General features: G+C 40.1%; 1 long non-coding RNA gene across 1 annotated transcript; it reads right to left on the reverse strand.

The window, feature by feature from the left end:
• Nucleotides 1–1,429: 1,429 nt before the first annotated feature.
• LOC109158868 lies at nucleotides 1,430–17,323 on the reverse strand. Its single transcript, XR_002050458.1, has 3 exons — nucleotides 17,313–17,323; nucleotides 7,177–7,181; nucleotides 1,430–1,517 (listed from the first exon to the last, which is right to left on the reverse strand). It is a non-coding gene; the product is annotated as an uncharacterized LOC109158868 (long non-coding RNA).
• Between the last annotated feature and the right edge of the window lie 1,385 nt (nucleotides 17,324–18,708).

The raw sequence follows: 18,708 nt of genomic DNA on the forward strand, positions 1-18,708 counted from the left end.
ACAATAGATTAGGCCACTATCCTATGAATAAGATACACTTGTTGAATGGAATAAAACTTGAACAACATCTCAGATTGCATGATTTTGCATGTGATGCTTGCCATTTTGCCAAACATGAAAGATCAACCTTTCCTATCAGTGACTCTAGGGCAGAAAAGTGTTTTGATTTGATCCACATGGATGTTTGGGGTCCTTTTGCCATTGCTTCTCTAAAAGGAGAACATTATTTCCTAACAATTGTTGATGACCATAGCAGATTTACATGGCTGCACTTAATGAGTAACAAATCAGAAGTTAAAGTGTTATTTCAGAACTTCTATCACTATGTTCATACTCAATTTTCTGCAAATATTAAGGTTGTAAGAACAGATAATGGGAAAGAATTCTTTATGGATACTTTCTATGCTGAAAAAAAGAATTGTGCATAAGTCATGTGTCTACACTCCCCAAAAAAAATGGGGTTGCAGAGAGAAAACACCAACACATCTTGAATGTGGCCAGAGTCATACAATTCCAGTCTGGAGTTCCCATGGAATTCTGGGGACATTGTGTTCTTCATGCCTGCTATCTCATTAATAGACTGCCTACTCCCATAGTTGGTGGGAAGGCTCCCTTTGAAATATTATTTGGCAGGAATGCAAGGTATGATCAATTGAAGACCTTTGGTTGTCTATGTTATGGTGATACTACAACACAAGGAAGAAGCAAATTGCATCCAAGAGCTAGAAAATGTGTGTTTATAGGGATCCCTGCTAATGTGAAAGGTTATCTACTATATGATGTCACTAATCAAGATATCTTTGTGTCTAGAGATGTTCAATTCTATGAGCAGATATATCCTTTCCAAGAAAAGAACAAGAATGTAGAACCTGACACATATCAGCTTGTGTTTGAGGAAGTTGATCCCTCAACACTTTTGATTCCATCCTTTGCTGGCAGAAAAGGCATTCATTTTGAATCTACAGACAGAGTTGATGAGCACCATAATGATGAAGGAGGCAGCCCTAACATTAATTTTGTTGATAATACATCATATAATGTTGATAGTGAGGAAAGTCCTGAGACAAATAATGACATAGTTTCAGAGGAAAATGCACATGAGGATGACAATAATCAGCAGCAACCTATAAGGTCAGCAAGGGTAAGAAACTTTCCCACTAGACTAAATGACTATTATTGCCATTCTGCCTCACATGATGAAGTACATGGCAGAACCTCTCCTCATTCCATAAGTAAATTTATCTCCTATGAAGGTTTAACTCCCAGCCATAAGCTTTGTGCATCATCCATTTCTTCTGTTTGTGAACCACAATCTTACAATGAAACAATAAGGCATGAAGCTTTGAGGAAAGCCATGCAATATGAGATAGATGCTTTAGTTGAGAAGAAAACATGGGTTTTAACATATCTGCCACCAGAAATGTCCCCAATTGGTTGTTGGTGGGTATACAAGGTTAAACACAAAGCAGATGGATCCATAGAAAGGTATAAGGCAAGGTTGGTTGCAAAGGGATATACTCTGCAATGTGGAGTGGATTATGTTGAAACTTTCTCTCCTATGGCTAGAATGACTACCATTAGAACTTTTTTAGCTGTGGCTGTTGCAAAGGAATGGGATAGTCAACAGTTAGACATCAACAATGCTTTTTTGCATGGACATCTAGAGGAGGAAGTCTATATGACCTTGCCTCCTAGATTCCAGAGTGACAACCCCAAGAAAGTTTGCAGGTTGGTCAGGTCACTATATGGCTTGAAGCGGGCCAGTAGACAGTGGAATGCAAAGTTGACAAAAGCATTGATGAATAATGGTTTCTAGCAATCTATTGCAAATCCTTCTTTGTTCACCAAGGCATCAGATACATCCTTTATTGCCTTACTCATCTATGTAGATGACATCTTGGTTGTAGGGATAGATTCAAAGTTAATTACTGAGCTTAAGTAGTTTCTGGATAAGGCTTTCAAAATCAAAGACCTTGGCTCATTAAATTACTTCTTGGGAATAGAGGCTTTTAGAACTCCCAGTGGTCTTAATCTTTGTCAAAGAAAATACACTTTGGAAATTTTGGAGGAGAATGGTTTCATGGATGCTAAGCCTGCAGAAACTCCTATCACTGCAGGACAAAAACTCACAAGTTTGGAGGGAAAACTGCTTGAAAACCCTGAAGTATACATAAGACTAGTAGGGAAACTTTTGTAATTGACAAGCACCAAACCTGATATTTCATATGCTACACAACAGTTAAGCCAATTTGTTGATAAGCCTAAACACACACACCTTGTTGCAGCACATAGAGTGCTAAGATACCTCAAAGGCTCTCCTGGAAAAAAAAGGATTATTCTATTATGCAAAATCCCAACTCAGATTACAAGGATTTGCTGATTCAGATTGGGCTACATGTGTGGAAACAAGGAAATCCATTACTGGTTATTGTGTATATCTGGGGGAGTCCTTAATCTCTTGGAAAACAAAGAAGCAAGCCACTATTTCTAAATCATCTTCTGAGGCAGATTATAGGGCCTTAGCTTCTTCAGTTTGAGAGATCCAATGGCTCTTGTACTTGTTGACAGATCTCAGAGTTAACCATAACAGTCCAAGTGCTTTGTTTTGTGACAATCAATCTGCCATTGCCATTGGAGAGAACCATGTTTTCCATGAGCGTACTAAACACATAGAGATTGATTGCTATGTGGTTAATGATGTAGGGGAAAGAGATGGTGAGTAAACGGGTGTAAGTTGTCGTTCTGCAAGGGATTGGGACTATGACACGTACTAGAGTGACAACTAAAGTCCTAGACACCAAAGTATTGGAACCTACAAGAATCCAAGCAAATTCAAATTCATGGTTGGGTAATGTCAACAATTAAAGGCTACAAAATCTAGTTAAGACAATGTAAATTAAACTCAAGTAAACACAATAATAAAAGATGAGCTCAAATTAGGGGGTGTTGCCTTCTAGATGCTTCAACAACTTAGGGATTAGGGGAGAACATCAACCAAATGAACATTAAGGCAATGCACAAGAAAATCCTAGCTTAAACCCATTTTCATGAGCTAAAGAACAAGGATTAGAGCAAGGCTTGCCCCACTTTCGTGGTGTATCAATTCCTAGCTCTTAAAGCACATAAGCATTTAGGCCCCCAATTCTTCCTTATTTTCATAGAAAGAAAATGGGATTTGAGAAAGGTGAGGCTTAAGTTCTTCACCCAACTTTCATTGTGGAGAAAAACTATCCAAAAGCAAGCTAATAAAAGTTACGTACCAAATATTAGCAAGATTCAACATAAAACCAACTCAAACAAATGAACCATAGGTTAGGATTCTTCCCCCTTATGCAATAATCACCTATTTAGCATCTAGATTGGCAATATCTCCCTAATCCGAGCCCAAAAACGGACTACTCACACTTCATAAGCATAAATAACAACAAAGCACAAGAAAATATCATAAACATTGCACAAAAGCTTAAGAAGAAGAGTAAGAAGCTTCTTTATTGAAGATGAAGATTTTGTGGTTGAATGCCACTCCAATCCATGATTACAAGCTTTGTAGATGAGTTAGAGATGAAATACTAGACTAATCTAAGCTAAGGAAATGAAAGGAAATGAAAGGAAGTGAAAGATATGTTTTTGGGGTCAAAAATCCCCTTTTAAATGAGCAAAAATGAGATGAGAAAAGTTGCAGAGGCCTTGCCACGGGTGTGGCCACAGGCGTGGATTCACCCGTGGCTAGAAAGGTAGTGTGTACTGCCCAGTGGCCACGGGTGTGGCCACGGTGGCCACCAGGCAGTGATCTTCCTGTGCACTACGACTATCTTCTAGGTACTTTTTCACCCTCAAAAAGTTTGAATTAGCCTTTGGTGCATGAATCAAAGTTGTAGCCCTTCAGGTTAGCTTTCCAATGACATAAGAATCACTTCAATTGGACATTTGTAGCTCAATATATGATCCAAAGACTATGACATCAACGTGTAGGTCGAGAATTGCAATGCATTGATCTTTTGCTTCTCTTTTGTTTTGGTTTTCCCAAATGACTAAGACCATTAAAAGCACCATCCTAGACTCCTTTGGAAGTGTTGCATCCATCTACATAGCATCATATTTGGCTCTCATTGACTCCAAATTCATCCAAAATACCTCAAAAGCAGAAATTGCCTGCAACTGTAACACCCCGAAATTTCGAAACTTTTAAAACTTATATAATAAAGGTAATTCCTCATTAAATCCCGAAATCAAACATAAGAGTATGGGGTGCTATGCCACACCTGAGCTAGAGAACTCAGGTGCACAGGCTAACAAACTAAAATCCTCAAATAATGTCAATACATAAGCATGGCACGCAGGACGAAAGGGAACTAGTTACTCTACGCCTTGGATCTCTAGCGCGCTCTGGGATCTACTCATCTGTGCCTGAAAGCCAAATATATCTGTTCAGCGAGAGATGCTGGTATCCCACTCCAACGTGTTGAAATACAATATAGGTATATGTATATATATAGATATAGGAAAATCATTTTGAAGCAAGAAGATATATACTTAGGAGACTCTAGCTTTAAAACCAGGAATAGACTCAGCAAATAGGGACGAGCACATTAATCAATGATAAACAGTTAAGTAGGGATAACATCCTAAGGAATACGCATCTAAGGTCACAGATCACTTTTCACTTCAATCAATCATCATACAAGCATCATTCATATCACATAATCATTGATGGCGCCACGGGACCAATCGCATGCCCCAAACATGAGGGTTAATGCATATAGTATTAACACGGCCTCGCAGCACCCTACCTCAGTACCGCGGTATGAGGGGAGTTGATCACAACCAACCCTTTGAGAACCGCTGACGAACTCAATGTCGGACCACAATCCTACACACCGCTGACGCGCACAGTCGGTGGACTGTGATCCCCTTTATAAGAGGGGACTTACGACCATACACACCGTTGATGCGTACAGTCGGTGGACCATAGCGGATCAAGCCCTACACACCGCAGAGGGACTCAGTCGGTGGGCGAAGATCTTCGAAGACTACGGCCCTACATACCGCTGTCCCATCACTCGGTAGATCGCAGCCAGCCGTAGCCCTACACACTGCTTGATTACTCAGGTCGGTGGACTACAGCCTTCCTCAGCTTATTGGCCCTACACACCGCCTGATGCATCCAGGTCAGTGGGTCATAGCATCGAGGCCCATGTGGACCGCGGCCCAAGAAGTGAATCAATTCGGCCTTTATCCAACTTCTGAACATCAGCTCAGGAACAATCCATTTGGCCTTCAGCCAACTTCTGAACCTTAGTTCGGGAACAATCCATTCGACCTTCAGCCGACTTCCGAACCTTAATCCGGGAACACCCAATTTGGTCTTAACCAAAATGGGGGATCATGTAACACATAACACATTGGAGCACGTAGTATCATATTGGGACGGAAAGACATATAAATAAACTTACGTGTGATCATTCACATGCTAAGAATAGTCCTAAGGGGTTCATACGACTTCCACCTAGGTCAACGGGTTACCCCGATTCAACTAGCATGCAATTCCTAAGGCTCTTTTAACCTACGAATGGTACCTGAAATACCAAACTAGACTCGAGCACGACAAATGGGGTCCGTTGGGACACCATGGGGGAGTGGGGAACATCAAACGGGGAAGCCAAAGACCCGGGGTGGTTAACAAACCAGCGGGTAGCCGATGGGTGGAGGGCCACCCGCCGGCTGCCCGCTGGAGAACTGTTCTAGGCAGCAGGTTGCCGGCGGGTAGGCAGCTGCCCGGTGGCTGCCCGCTGCGTGGCGGTGTTCTTCGGGTAGCGAGTAGGTGGCGGTTTCCCCTAACCCCCACTGACTCTTTTATCATAAATTTGACCCGGGATCCGTTGTGGAACCCGAAACCATGCTTAGACACTTTTAAACGCAATTGACGACATCACGTAGGTAATTATTGGATTAGAAGTAAGAATCACGTAGAACTAAACCTATTATGACTTCCAAACATAAACAACACCTGAACATGTGAATTCTCACCCAAATATATGTCAAGAACATCATAACACAAATTCCCAATCCAACCTAGGGCTCTAATCCCACCCAATCCATCAAAATCATATTTTATCAAGAAATATCAAGATTCGTCAAGAATCATTATATCAAATACCAAGAACTTCTTTTCAACATCAAGATCATCAAGATTATCAAGAATGCACGTAAATCATCTTATCAATCATCAAGAACATATCATAATCATAGAAGAATTCATCAAGACACAAGTATATAGAGGGAGGACAAGGAAGGAGATTATAGCGAAGAAAATAGGTTTTGTTGAGACATGGGTTTCCTCTTAGCCTTAATTAATTTCCTTGGCTATGAAGGGTCTTTCATTAAGATTTCTTCTTTCTTGATTTCTCCTAAGGAAATTCTTGGAACTTCTTATGTGGTGAGAGATTATTTGTGGTGTGAGTTCTAGGTGCCTCCTATGACCCTATATATATACCTAAAAGTCCTAATTGGGGTCTAAATGGTATGGGTTCTTTACTCCTATTTCCTATAGAACTAGGGAATTGATTTTAGGGATAGGGTTCATGGCTTATGGTGTGCCCTTCCCAATTAATTAATAAAATTTAATTCTTTCTTTTTGGGTAAATGATTAAATAGTTAGGGATCGTAACACAGGGTGTTACAGCAACTCTACAATTTATGCATCAAAAGATATAAACAAAGGAATTAAGGCACTTCTTTGCATAAAATCAAAGTGTTTGTCACTCAAAATATGTCTATACAAGGGGTAAAAAATATGGACATAAATGCACTTATCAGTTAAGCAGAAAGTTAATGAAGGAGTAGTGAAGTTATTTCCTATTTCTTCACAAAAACAGATTGCATGTGGCTTTACTAAAGCCTTGCCAAGGGTGTCTTTTGTTAATTTCCATGCTAAGCTGGGCCTTCAAGATGTTCATGCTCCAGCTTACGGGAGGGTGACGAAGTAACAGCTAAGCAGCAGCAACACATCACAGTTTGGAGGCTAGGGGCATTGATGTCTTTTCATCCCCTTTCATAATTCTGTTAAGTTTGTTATGTACTGTAGCTTATATAAGGGTTTTCCTTTCCCTTTTGTATCACACTTTTACCTCTCACATTCTCTATCAATAAAGCTCTCATGCTCAGTTATCTCCACACCACAACTCAACATGAATTAACCTTCTTATCAAGTGTTATCGATATGACTTGAAGAATTCAATTTGTTAAATGAGATCTGGATATATATTGGATGACAATTTTCTAACTCTCTTATTTTTCAACTATCACTTGTGTGTGTATGTGTGAGTATGTGTGTGTGTGTGTGTGTGTGTGTGTGTGTGTATGTGTGTGTGTGTGTGTGTGTGTGTGTGTGTGTGTGTGTGTGTATATATATATATATATATATATATATATATATATATTGTTGGCCCCGGTAGGGTTGAAAGAGAGTCTAGAGGGGGGGGGGGGGTGAATTGATTCTAATTGATTTTTCACAGAGACTCCTTTCAGAGTGATGCATAGCGGAATAAGATGTTTCATTTTAGAATAGCCTTGCACAGTTTCGTTATGAACTCTTAATGTTTGGTCGATGTGATATGCAATGTACTAAAGACAAAAAATAGTAAATAATAATGAGAGATAGAGAGAGAGATTTTTATAGTGGTCCGGTTGTTAACGAAGCGTATTGCACTCTTCTTTCACAATTTGTGGAAGGGTTTTCACTAAACCTCCTAGTACAAACTACTTCAAGCTAGCCTCCTTGATCACTAAGCTGGACAGCTACTTAAAAGGTTTTTCAACTCCTCGAGTCTACTCCGCCTCTATCAACTTCTTCCTTAGAGTTGAGTGTTGGAAAGAATGTGTTGAGTTTCTCCAACTGGTTGAAGTCTTAACTTGATGGCTGGATTAATCTTCAAATGATAAAACAGTGCAAGACTTGTTCAGGCTTGTGAAGAATAAGCTGTGTATGATCTTCCTTGAAAACTTCACAAACATAACACACTGGTTTTTGAAAAAGCATTATGAGATGATAATGATTTAAGAGCTTTTCTTAAGATAGCAACAATTGAACAACCAGCACCTTCTTCAATGGTGAAGAGTGGTATATATAGGTGGGGAAAAATTCATCCGTTGGAGGGAGATAGAGATTTCGAACTTATTAACCAGTGTGTATTTACCACTGGGCGTAGAGCATTTAATGTGCTTGTACTGTGTAGCCGTTGGTGTTAAAAGCATTATGGCTTTTATCCTTGTTCTCTAACAAGATGGTACAAGTCTTTTAATGCTCATTGTCTTTTGTGAAAATCATTCATAGGACACCTTTTGTCCCGAATGATTGCCCATCTGTGAGTCATAGATAACATTCTTATTGCTTCACTTAATGAAGTTTGTCTTTACAAGTTTGACTTAGACTTGTTTCCTTAGAGATCTTTTCGAAAGATTAACCTTATCTTTCGACCTTTCTCTTAGACGAGATATTTTTCTTGTCATATGATGCTTATATGAGAGTTGGAGCTTTCATCTTTCGTCTGCAACAATCTTTCGTCCATCTCGTTGTCTCCATGTCTTCAAGTAGACCTATTATGCTATCTTCAACAAGGATTCATACACTACATAGTGTGAATCATTTGTTGAGTTACAACAACTTTCGTTTGTAACAAAAGTCCTAACTACGAAAGGAAAAATAGGGGTCTACAATCTTAGTAAGTTTGGTATCATAAAAATCTAATTACACTTATTCTTAACAACTTCCCACTTTTGATGATGCCGAAACCTATACTCTTACTACAAGGCTGAAGGATATCCTTTAAAGGAGTTTTTATTACAAAACAGCCCAATAAATGAGTTTACATGAAGATCTACGAAAATTTACTAAAATTTAAAGACAAAATATACTCAAGATAGATTGCAAAATGAAATAGACTTTCATTTAGAATAAGCAAATTACAAAAGAAAGATACTGAAATTAAAAAGAGCATTACATGTTCAAATGTTTTTGCTTCATCTGTCGTGCTTCCTCTCGTTCTTTATCATCACGTTCCTTTTGATCCTTGAGCAGTTTCTTAAAGTCCAGATCATTGTTGACTAACTTTCTGAAGGTTTGGATTGGATTTGCTTGAGCTAGCTCTGCGTATTTCTCCGTCAGGTTGTAGCTTGTGTAATTGTTGTATGCCTCTAGGATGTTTTGTCCTAGTATGATGCCGAGGTTCCACCATGACACGAGCTCAATAGAATTCATTCCTTCTACATAGCTTTTGCCCGATTCTTCGTGTATCTTAAACACGACACTATACTTTGTTCCTGGGTCAACATCTTTCCCAACTTTCGAGAGATCTCTTATCTTTTCTTGTATTTCATGGGATCTGATAAGCTCTTGTTCTCTTTGCTTTCTGGCTTCTTCTTGTTCAAGCCAGAGAGTTTCATTTTCTCTCCTTATTCTTCCATTCTTCTTTCTCTGAAATTCTTGTGTCGTTGTGTTGTCTTTCTTCTTTAGCCACATAGGCAAGTTACATCCTTCAATACGTTTTCCACTGTCTTCTTCATACTCCTTGCACTGAACGAAAGTACCTGAGGCATCCACTGTCACCTTTTTCTGTTTCATTAACCTATTGCGAAGATTCTTCTTTTCTCTGTGAGTTTGTCCTGCAAATGAATAAAAAGATCTGGAGCCTTAGGATGAGCGTGGTCTTATGGATTGCTGACAAGACTTGGGTAGAGGTGTTTGATGAGACTTCGGTGCAGGAGGGGGTGTCTTGTATCTACTGTCTTGTCTATTCTCTAAGGTTCCTTCTCCTATTCTTTCAAAGTTTCCTTCTCCTCTTCTTTTGTCTTCATCATCATCATTTTTCTTGTAGCCCTTCCCCCCCCCCCCCCCCCCCTTTTGGCATCATTAGTTGGAGGATCATAGGGCTTTAGGAGGTTGTTAACCTTGGCAGAGAGATCTTTGAGATAGTTGAGAATCTGGAGTTGATAGTTAGCCATTGTAAAGATGTGGGTACTAGCTGTATCAATCTTCGAACAAGCTATATGTACTCTTTACTTGAGACCAAAATGGGAGTGCTTGAGCAAATGTTGTTCTTTGGCAATCTTGTCAAGCATATGATTTTGGTGACTAAAATCAGGTGTCTGTTGGCCTTTTTGCATAGAGGATAGTGTTGACAAAATAGTGGCCATCTGTGTGGACAAGTGATCCATCATTTCATTATCTTGTTGGCGCTGATCATTATATTTCGGATGTTGTAGCTTAAGAGCCTTAACCGTGTCCGAGAGAAGCGTTAGAAGAGCCTCAGCATCGATGTATTCTTCATAGAAGGTTGTTTGAATACTTTTCTCCTTTCGACCGGAGTCATTATGTCTCGCATGCGGTGATGCTTCCAGTTTGTCATCATGAGCTGATCTCAGACTCAAGTCGTTCCCTTCATTTGATGGAGTGTTCTGAGCATGAGGTGAAGTGTTGGGATGAGAATTGTTCGGCTCAGGAGTTCTTTCGGCAACCACCTCGGTGTTTCCTATAATGGGAGACCCGTCACTGTCAAGATCACTATCATTATCAGAATCTTCATCACTTTCATCATCGTTGTTCTGATTTCTATCATCATCTTCTTCTTCATCCTCATCTTCTTCTCCGTCATCATCCTCTTTATTGTCACCCTCTTCTTCTGATGTTTCTTCCTCGTTGCCATCCTCCTCTTTTTCCATTTTCTTCATCATTTTCTTCGTTTTCGTGTTCTCGTTGTTCATCATGCTGGTGTTCCTCTTCTCGTCTTTGATTTTCACTGTTTTTGCTATCTTCATTGTTGTCTTCTGGAGTTTTATTACAGGACCTATCATCTTTCGTTCCACTGGTGCTGCAGTTTAGGTCGTTTTGATGCTATTTCTCAAGCTCAGTTCGGATTTTAGATAATCTCATTGCATCCCGAAGCTCCCTCATTTTTGCTTCAAAAGCCGGATCAAGTGAGGGCTTCTTGATATCAAAACTTATCGGGGCCTTACCTTTTCCAATGCTGCGATTGGTTAACTTATACGAATAAGCACGATTGATTGTTTCTAGTCTGATGGCTTCGTATACGTCCTCAGTGCCAATCCATCCTAGTGCAAATTCCTCCTCATTCCTCATTTCATCAAAACTTTCAAGAAATAGGTTGAGAGGAGACGTACGCCATTTCTGCCATTGCATCACTCGTTGATAGTCACTATGTATTGCTTATTGAAGACGTTGATCTTGGGATGGTGGTGGAATTTGGTCTTTCTCATTGATCACTTCTTTCGTCTCTTCTGGCAAGCCAGGTTCTTGTGGGAGACTTAAGTGATCAGTTGATGGAAGAGTCATAGTTTCGTCCTTGTCCACCATAGCAGGTTCTTGTGTTAGAGTCGTCTCAACCTGCTCTGCTATAGTAGGTTCTTGTGGAATAACTTTCTCAACAACTGTTGCTTGGGCAGACTTTCGTTTCCTCTTCTTTTGGACTATGGCAAGAGCTTGTGAGAGTTCCTAGACTTTGGATAAATGAGCTGGATTTCCTTCCCCCTGGGCAGCAGGCGGGAGAGAATCTGACTTTGCTCCCCTAGGGGGTTTTGTAGCAAGCTTGAGCAGAACTCTTTGTGCCTTTTCTATTGTTGGCCTGAAGCGTTCCTTGGTTTGCACAGCCCGACTGAGTTCCGAACTTTCGTCCTCTGATGAGTTTTCAACTTGTGTGGAGTCAGATGGGGAGCTGCTATTTGCTAAACTTTCGAGGGAGATTGCTGCACTTTCTTACGCTTGCCAAGAGTTTTATTCTTGGCTTCATCTTCCAAAACTTTAGGTGTAGATGTCGCTTGAATATTTGCTGGTGAAGGCACAGAATTTGGTTCAGTGACGAACGTTGTGTCCTCAAGTTGCTTACATTCTTTTAAATTAGGTTTGGCAGAAGGATCGTTCGGGGATGGAACTGCTGTTGAGACGTCAGCAGTAGGTTGCTTAGCCTTTTTTCTCTTGTCTTTGTCTTTTCTTCTTCGGTTGATCATCTTCAGAAACTTTCTTTCTTTTGAGTTTCCTTTCGGATTAAGTGGCAGGAACAATTATTCCCATTTCTATCGCTCGCTGTTTGTCATAACCAGGAGGTTTGGATTTCATATGGCAGACTTTCAGACCAGGTCGAGCTCCTTCTCTAAGAGTGACTTTCTTATAGTTAAGAAGATGTCCGATCATGAAACCGGACCCAATCTTTCATCTTAAGTCCCCGGACTTCGTTTTGCCAGAAGTGACATTAATCCTTAGATGGTCGAAGAAACTTTCGACCAGTCGATCTTGAAGCCATTTAGTAACGCATGGCGCATCTTCAACTTATCCCTTGTGACATCATCCGTTCCTGATGTTTTGTGCTCCACGATTTTGATGAATATGTCCATGGTGAATTCATAATCAAGCTTGAACCACTTCTTATTCAATGGCCATTCGATTTCTGATGAAGATTGAGCATTTCTAATGCTGTCATAGAACGCCTGTTGGTTGAAGATGTACTGAGAGAAATTTGAATGATAGGAGTCATCGCGTTATGGAAAACCAAACGCCTTCCGAATCTCTTCACTAGTTACTGATATAGACTTACCATTAACCTCAGTGACGGTAGTTGTTGCATTTGAAGAGACCATCGCATTCAGATAAAACTGAGCAACATCAAAGGCGAAAGAAGAAGGTATAGGTATGTGAGACATAGTTGTAGAGTCCGCTATTCTTGAGCAGAGCGATGATCTTTTCACCAATTTTTTTGTCAATAACATGTTGAAGAAATCCATGTGCGTCCCACATGAAGCCGCAAGCTATGTAATGCGCCCTTGATTCGATGAGCTTCTCATCGGAAGTTAGAAATGACGGCAACCGTTCCGTGGTTGTAGGCTCAGGTTCTGGAGAAGAAGCTTTGGAAGCTTTGGTTTCAGTTTTCTTTGCCATTGCTGTTGGAATGAAGGAATTTCAGAGGCTTTTGGTTGGAGAGAAATAAGGTTATTTGTGAGATTGTTTGTGGGGAGGGTGATGCTGAGAAACGTAGTGAGGAAGGAAAAAGGTTTATGGGCAAGTGTTTTAGGTTAAATAGTGTAGAAAAGGTTTTTCAGGGGTGGGTAAATAAAATGGGTATTGAAAGGGGTTATTTATCTCAAATTAAAGTTATCCCTGTCAAAAGTCTTATATATATATATATATATATATATACCTGAGTTCAGGTGTGGCAACAACTTAATATGTGATCAGTGCGACCACACGAATAGTTATGCAAATATGCACAAACAATGTTAGAAAATGCACAACACAAATATGCACCATTAGGTATGCATCGCCAAAAATCGCACCATTAGGTATGCATAAAAGTACCACACATTGTTCGGAAATGCACGATTAGGTGTGGAGAGTTATTGTGCATTATTTGGGTGTGTTGTGCGTTTTTTGGTGTATTTGTCATTTCATTGTTGTGCATTTTCCTAACATTAATGGTGTCTTTTGTTAACATTATTGGTGCATTTTTCAAGCGACTGCACCGATCGCATGGGAAGGCGCGGCCGCATTTGAGCAGACTTCTATATATATACCAAAAATTACCAAATTGTCATTGCGTAAATTTGTTATATGCGGGGGGGGGGGGGGGGGGGGGGATTATTATTCCGAACCGCCTTATAAAGAATATATGTAATGCATAAATTTGTTATATGCAAGGGGGGGGGGGGGGGGTTATTATTCCGAACCGCCTTATAAAGAATATATGTAATGCATAAATTTGTCATATATGGCGTGTACGTTTATGATTATACAACAGTTTTTTAATCGTCGTATATATGTAACAGACACGGCAGTTCTAAAAAATCGTCGTAGAAAGTATTTATTTACAACATCAGTCACTTACACGACACTTCAAAAACCATCGTGTATGTGTAAAAAAAAAAAAAAACACCGCCGTAGTAGCTATATTTTGTAGTAGTATAAGTATCCTGGAGTAATATATTGTGTTCACTCATATACTTGTTCGCACATTCTCACTTAAAATAGTGTTCTCAATTGATCGAACACACACACACACACACATATATATATATTTATTTATTTATTTATTTATATTTATATATATCTGTATTAACTTTTAGGGAACTAAGTTATAGGGTAGTTGCAAAATTTGTCCCTAAGTGTTGATCAATGCTCACTTTCACCCATATGCTATCATCGGCGTTGCACTTTTTGTCCTTTTATTAACATTTTGTGCTCACTTTTTGTCACTAAAATATACAAAAGTTGCAAATTTCTTATCGAATGTTTTGTTAGTAAATGGATGAAAAGTGCAACGCTGATGATAACTTAAGAAGGAAAAGTGAGCATGACCAACAAATATGAAAAAAGTGTACAATTAATATATAACTTAGGAACGAAAAGTGCAACTTTCCCTATCTTTTATGTTGAATTATTATTAACAACTTCTATTTATTTTATTTTTATTCGAAATTATTGTAAACGCAAAAACTTGAATTATATATATTCAAAATTCAAAGTATCGGTTACAAGTAGTATCAAGTATATATCAAACGGGAAAGGGTACAATCTCTGTATAGGAGAAGTCCTCTGAGTCTCTACTACAAGTATGCCTATTAGAAGTATGTCGAATTTGGAATATGCCAATTTGGAAGTGTGCCGAGTTCGGGAGTATGCCGAACTTGAAGTAGTTCCCTGTTAGACGTATGCCGAGTTCAGAGTATGCTGAACTTGAAGTATGCCGAGTTCAAAGTATGTTGAACTGGAAGTATGCCGAGTTTGGGAGTATGGCGAACTGGAAGTATGCCGAGTTCGGGAGTGTGCCGAACTGGAGTAGTTCCTTGCTGAAGGGCCTCCGGAGTTAGTAGCTTGTTCCTCAATGAAGGGCTAATATGCAGCTTGATCTTCAAAGAAGGGCTTCCGGTGTTCAAGTGGCGTGTTCCTCAGCGCGGTATACGCAGTTGTACAACTGCGGGCGTGTTCCAGACGATATCTTGGAGAGATTCCGGCAGAGCTTCGATCTGTAGATTTTCCAGAACCCATTCTTTGGAAATGAAACCCCTATTTATAGTGGTGAGTGTGAGAGAAAATCTCCAACCAACTCTTAATTCCTTATTTAATTTAATTTCTTTAATTAAATTAAGGAATGTATCGGGACATCATTGTTTCCAGGTTCATGATTTCATTAAATTTCCAAATAATATAAAATATTCAAATTCCTCAAAATTATATAATCCACATATAATTTTAGTGGGCCAAGACCAAGTCAAACCCGCTAATTATGCAATCCAATTGATTCAATAGCCTGGTCCAACTCAATTAAATATTTCATCATCTCGGGCCGAACAATCCAACATCCAACTACATTTAATTAAGTAATTAAACCAATTAAATATTTAATGGGCCATTTAATTAACCCGATTAAATAAATATCAGTCTAATTAGCTTAATTAAAGTAATTAATTTAACAATCAATTATTCACCACGGTCCAACAATATTATTTAAAATTTTCAATGCTTACAAATTGCCCCTTCGAGACTTGCTCGACGTGTCCTAAATGCAGAGGGAAGGTAGTCTCGAAATTAACCGTAGTAGTCCGAGTGTCCATATTTGCAAATAACAGCCCAATAAATTACACATTGACTGCAGAATATCCAATTTAACAATGACCCAACAAGAACTATACCCAATGTGCCAATAGCTTCCACAATCAACGGCCCATTTCATTTTTTAAAAATTTCAACCAGATTACAACTTTAATTGAGCTGAAATTAATTTCTCTTCACACCTTAGGAGAACGTACATGGACCTCTAGTATATTTCCAACATCAAATTCGATCAGCCCTTCTCCTACCATTCACAATTTCTACCAACTATCCCAGCCACGTAATCTTAACCACTAAATCAAAACTGGATATGGATTACAGAACATAATTAGAGTCCCAAATGTACCCAAATTCCTCACTCCATAACTATAAATAATGCTTCATATTCACTGCATCTTCAACTCATTAATCTGTATCTTCAACTCGCTGAGATCATAATTACAGGTAATCTTCCATTTTAATATATGCACCGTACATATATGCATGTTCTTTTAATTTTGCAGCTCCTACTATGGGAAATCAACAGAGGGGAAGGATTGAGAGCATTGGATGGGACTTCCTGCGAATTGATTTTCCGGGCTGTTCTCACCATTGCTTGGACTCTCACCATCTTCACGAACACATCTTCACAAATACTGGACTGGAGCTTTTCGAACATTGATTTTTCTGGAATGTCTTCTACCATTGTTTGGACTCCCACCCACGTCGATCACCATCATTGGAGACAAAAGATGCTGGGTGCTCTCCGGGCATGTGCTCTAGCACGTCGTTGTAGCTGCATTCGTCTGTGAAACAGAAGTCGCCGGTGAACCTATCTTCGCCATAGCAACTACGGCTGCCTTCGCTGCTCCAGTGCCCCTCCATTCTCATCACACTTGCGATGAAGGAAACGGAATCATGCCAGTGATCTAGTATCGCATCGGAAATCTGCTGTAGCACCCAGGCGTGTGCTCCGGCACGTCGCCGTCGTCCCACAAATTGCCGCCGCCGCTATCCGCCGACGAGCTCGCTGCCGTAAAGTGCTGACTCGGGGCTGTCGCACTACGATATAGCGATGCCGTCGTAGGGGAAGATCTCTCCACGCATTGGACTTGACTCCATGGTCACCTGCTCTCAGCCACAGGGAATTAATTTTCTTCGGCAGTGGCCCTCCATCTGACTTCGCATCGGCACCTGGAAAAGGAGAAAGCTACCGTTGGGATGTCGCCATCGCCATGCATGCTATCGCCTTGGGACACTCAACAAGGTCGCTGTCGGAGAGCGTCGGCGTGACATCTTCACACTCCGATGTGGTGATACTGACACCGGACATCGGTTCTTCGTTGTAGACAACCTCCTGGTGGCTTCAACTGTGCAGCGACGATGCTCTTCATAGAAGAGTGTTGCGTGAACTCTTTGGCTAAAGTCACTCCTCACAGTTTGTAAGCATGGACTGCTTTGAGTATTTGACTTCGCCATTTTCGCTTGATAATCCTGTAAGATTTTCCCTAATAATATATAATATATATTATATATTAGGGACTTAATTAAGTGGTGCAAGTTGACTAGGCTTATTAAGTGGTCTAGTTGGACTAAATAACTAGTAGTTGTTAGTCAACCAGACTCTGCGCCTAATATAATCCTGGATTGATGGGATACAGGATGATTTGATGTTAGCACATTCAGTTACGGTACTCAGACTGCTCAGTAGACACCAATACACCATCTAGGGTTCTGAGTCAGAATTGAGGCAAAACATAGCTAATGGTCTACCGTTAAGAGGCAACACAACAAGAACATCAACAATGGCTGGAGATCTACAGGGCTACGCTTCCGCTATCATACGAGGTCAGGTTTCTCGTATACTATGGTTTATTATAGTTAGACTATTGTATATCTAACATTTGGTATCAGAGCCATTATAATCTCTATCTTGTTGATTGTTATTGCCTAAAAAAATCAACATTAGTATCATATACATTGAGTTTTTGTATATACTTTGATTTTCAATTACATTCCTTTAATTCTTCAAAATATGCGTACAAAATTGTATCTATTTGGATTTGATATAATTTAGTATTTTAGCATGTATATTTAGAAGAATTATTTTTAATTGTTTTTGGTATGCTGGAATTATTTTTGGCATTCAACACAATTTTAATTCCTTTTGGATTTGTGGAATTATATGTTGTGATTTATTGTGAACTACTGATTCAACGCGAGCAAGTTTTTCCACTGCCTATCGAACAATGTTTGGCGAGCAACTGTGTTTTATTTTCTGGAACCAGTCGCCGGCGAGATGTTCAGCGTCGATTTTCCTCTTGCAGTCGTCGTTGTTACGTTATTAAGCCAGGCGTCCACAGCGGAAGGAGAATTGGCATTGCGAGGAAGCTGGCGTTGCACCAGGAGGAACGGTGGAGGCGAGGCTGGGTTTTCCCGGCGACATCTCTGCTTGTTCTTCTCCTTCAGGCGACGCCGGCTGCCGTTCGCTGCTACTCCATCTCCAAACTGCTCTAAGGGACGACGGCGGGCTGAGGGCAGTTGGCATCAAGCGATGGCGTTGGTTATGGCTGATTACAGTAGACCAACGGTGACGAACGCACGACGCGAAGGAACGTCGAGCGCTGCAGATGGTCGCTTGGCAGGTTGCGTCGCGGCAGACGGATGGCAGAGGTGTTGGCGTTGTGACGAGACCTGGTGGTGGAGGCAGAGCTGGGATTGCCCGGTGACTTCGCTGTTGCCTTCATCTCTTTCAGGCGAAGCCTGCGGCTATTTTTGCTGCTGTTCGTCGGAGCTGCGGTCTCCTTCTCGGGCTGCTAGGGTTCATGGCTGATTGACGTGAAGAAGATGATGATGGGTCATGAGGGTTGGGCCGGGTCAGGCCCATTGGGCAGACCTGGTCCAACACTAAAAGAAAGATATATATTCTTGGGCCTGATTTTGGTTTTGGGCTAGATTTAGTTGATCCATCATCATATTTAGACTTCTTCTAGCTTAATTGTTCAGTTTAATTCTTCCTTAATTAATTATTAAATTATTATTCAATTTGGAGCAAATATTAAGTTTTAATTTGCTATTTGAATTTTAATTTAATGTTAAGGTGCAAATTAAGTTGTCTC

Source organism: Ipomoea nil, unplaced genomic scaffold (assembly GCF_001879475.1).
Source record: "Ipomoea nil cultivar Tokyo-kokei standard unplaced genomic scaffold, Asagao_1.1 scaffold2826, whole genome shotgun sequence".
In the NCBI taxonomy this organism is placed as follows: domain Eukaryota; kingdom Viridiplantae; phylum Streptophyta; class Magnoliopsida; order Solanales; family Convolvulaceae; genus Ipomoea; species Ipomoea nil.